Source organism: Orycteropus afer, unplaced genomic scaffold (assembly GCF_000298275.1).
Source record: "Orycteropus afer afer isolate SDZICR_OR568_19922 unplaced genomic scaffold, OryAfe1.0 scaffold00412, whole genome shotgun sequence".
NCBI lineage: Eukaryota > Metazoa > Chordata > Mammalia > Tubulidentata > Orycteropodidae > Orycteropus > Orycteropus afer.
Genome location: NW_006921999.1, coordinates 2,323,264 through 2,326,874, shown reverse-complemented (window position 1 = coordinate 2,326,874; position 3,611 = coordinate 2,323,264).

Here is a 3,611-nt window from a genome sequence, read left to right as displayed (position 1 = left end):
GGAAACCCAAGGAGGGGTCGCTATGAGTCGGGGCCGACTCGATGACACATAACAACAACACAACAACAATGATAATAAATGACCTCTTTGGCTTCTGCAAATTGAGACTATTAACTTTGAAGAAGAGCCTATTAAGGGAATTATTCAAAATTCTTTATTTGAAAAAATTTAGATATCTATCATTTGAATTTATTTTTTTAAAATTGTATTTAAAGTACATGTAACAGAATATTTGCCAGTATGAGGTTTTTCAAGTGTACAATTTAGTGTCTCTAATTACATTAATCATGTTGTGCAATTCTATTGACAAATGTTTGTTTACTTAGAAAATTGTTAAATTGTCTGAATTACATCACAATAGCTTATAGGCTATTAATAAATAAATTATTAATTAATTAATCAATCAAAGTAAACTTGCCTTTATTCTTTAGCTTTCTAATGCTTAGAAAAAGAGAAAGCCCTTTAAATATTCTCAGGATTTTTGAGAAAAATTTTGTTTTGCTCCAAAAGTTTCTGTCTCTCAGTATGTGGTTATAACAATAAGACACTTCAACTGAAGATGCTAATCATAAATTTTATGATCGAAATGGATTTACTTTTCCATAATATTGAAATTAATTTTTCCTAAACATCCAGAGAAAAGCACTGGGTAACCATTTTTATTTTTTGTTTATTTTAAAGTCTTAAATATAAATCAGGTAATCATTCAGCTAGTTATAAATAACTTAAAATATACTTACTTGAATTATTTAATAGAATTATTTTGTTACTTTATCTGTATGTTTTGAAACTCTACCTTATAATCAGAAAAAGTCAGTATTAATGGCAGTATTATGTCTTATCTCCTCAGAGTCTTCAATTTCAAGAAAAGCTAGAAGTTAAAATCAAATAAAAATGAAAATAATAAATTTTGAGAAATAAACATTTATGAATCTTAATATTAAAAATAAAAATAAATTAGAGTATTTCTTTTACCTGGATGTCTCTGAGAAAGGCTTGTCACAACTTGTTACTTGCCTTACAGTGTTAAGACTAACAGAATTTCTGAACATAAATCCTGGTCTCTAAAACATTTGGGATTAAAAGAATGAAAACCTTGGAGACTACTAATACTCAGTGACTATAATTGCAATCCAAAATTCATTTTCCATCCAATCCTACAGGGATTTGCTTGAATTGACATCAGCGTATTTCTGTGGAGAGATTCAGTGTCCCAAACACAGAAACAATGTGATATTAATAAAAGATGATGTGTAAGATGTAAGATACTGTGGTTAAAGAAAATGACCCTAACTAAAGTTTATGATAGGAGCGCTGGTAGCATAGTGCCTAAGGCACTTGACTGTTAACCAGAAGGCTGGCGGTTCAAACCCACCAGCCACTCCTCGGAAGGAAGAAGTAGCAATCTACTTCCGTAGTGATACTGCCTCAGAAACCCAAGGAAGGATCGCTATGAGTTGGATCCCACTCAACGGCACATAACAACAACAACGAAGTCTGATAATTCTCTTGTTGGTTGTTATGTTCACCATTCTGTGCATAAAAAGTAAAATGTACAGAAAAAAAGTTTCAGATTAGCTAGACTACTTTTTGGAGGAAATAGGTTTAATGTAGCTTATGAAAAATAATTTGGGTTTGGTAAAAAAAAAAAAGAAAGAAAAGGTATAGTGAGATCAGCTACAGTCACCAAGTTCTTCACTCTGCGTTGAACCTACCCTCATTTCTTCTACTTGTTCTGTTGTTCACCCAAGCTGTTACTTGTGTTTGCTTGTTTCCTTCATGCCATAAATCACTTCTTAACATACTATGGATTAATTTCTTGGTACATGTATAATCCATCACTCCCACTCTACCATTGCCATTGTTGTTTGGTGCTCTTGAGTCAATTTCTACTCATAGAGACCCTATGTATAACAGAATGAAACACTGTCCACTATGGCCCCATCCTCACAATTGTTCCTATGCTTGAGTTCATTGTTGCAGCCACTGTGTCTATCTCATTGAGCATCTTCCTCCCTTTCACTGACCCTCTAGTTTACCCAGTGTGATACCCTTTAGAAACTGATCCCTCCTAATAACATGACCAAAGTACAAGAGACAGTCTGGCCATTCTCACTTTTAAGGATTGTTCTGGCTGTACTTCTTCCAAGACAGAGTTGTTTGTTTTTCTGGCAGTCCATGGTATATTCAATATTCTTTACCAACACCATAATTCAAACATATCAATTCTTCTTTGACCTTCTTTATTCATTGCCAAGTTTTCATATGCATATGAGGCTATTTAAAAGGCAATGGCTTGGATCAGGCACACTTTAGTCTTCAAAGTGACAACTTTGTTCTTTAACACTTTAAAGAGATGTTTTGCTGCAGATTTGCCCAAAGCAATATGTCCTTTTATTTCTTGTCTCCTGCTTCCTTGGATGCTGATTGTGGATCCAAATAAAATGAAATCCTTGAAAACTTCAATCTTATCTCAATTTATCATGATGTTGCTTGTTGGTCCAGTTGTGAGGATTTTGGTTTTCTTTATGTTGAGAAGTAATCCATATCAAATGCTATACTCTTCATCAGTAAGTGCTTCTAGTCTTCCTCATTATCAGCATGCAATGCTGTGTCATCTGCATATCACAGGTTGTTAATAAGTCTTCCTCCAATCCTGACGCTACATTCTTCTTCATATAGACCAGCTTCTCAGATTATTTGCTGAGCATATAGAGTGCATAAATATGGTGAAATGATACAGCCTTGGCATACACCTTTCCTGACTTTAAACCATCTGATGTCCCCTTGTTCTGTTCAAACAATTGTCTCACCATTAGTTTATAGATTTACAAGAGGAGGAACTTTCACAGCTTTGCTCATTCTTGTATTCCAAACACATTAAGTAGTGTCTTGAACTTTACAGTGCTCAATAAATATGTGTTGAATCAGTGAAAAAATGAAACTTCCATGCTCAAGAATTTTTAATGATTCCTCATGATTTTCAAACCAAATCCATTTTCTGTATTTTGATATTTCAGATACTCCACAAAATCTTGTATCTTACTTCTCCCTTTGTGGTCTTCCTCTTAGGTCAGGGCATTTGACCATGCACATCACCTCAATGTTCCTATGTCCACTTATTTCAACCTTGATTCAATGAACTTGCTAACCATGTTTCCTCATTGAAAACATCTTTTTTTCTCTCTTCCCACACCAATCCTATTCATCCTTGTGCTCAATCTTATCTCTCCAATGAGGACTTTATCAGTCATTTAGGTCAAATTGAATTGTCCTTTTCCTGACCCACATGACCCTTACTTGCGTTCATAACATATTTAACAATTAAATATGACTTGCCACTCCTCGGAAGGAAGGTTGGGCAATCCTACTTCCGTAGTGATACTGCCTCGGAAACCCAAGGAGGGGTCGCTATGAGTTGTGGCCGACTCGACGGCAAACAACAACAACAACAACATCTATCCTTCTAATTGTATGCCTTGATTAAATATCATTAAGTTAGGGGTCATATTATACATCTTTTCAGTTTATCATAGAACACTAACCTAGAGACTTACTACAAAATTTATTAAGTACTTATAATATACAGAACATTAGGTAAGGCAATAGGC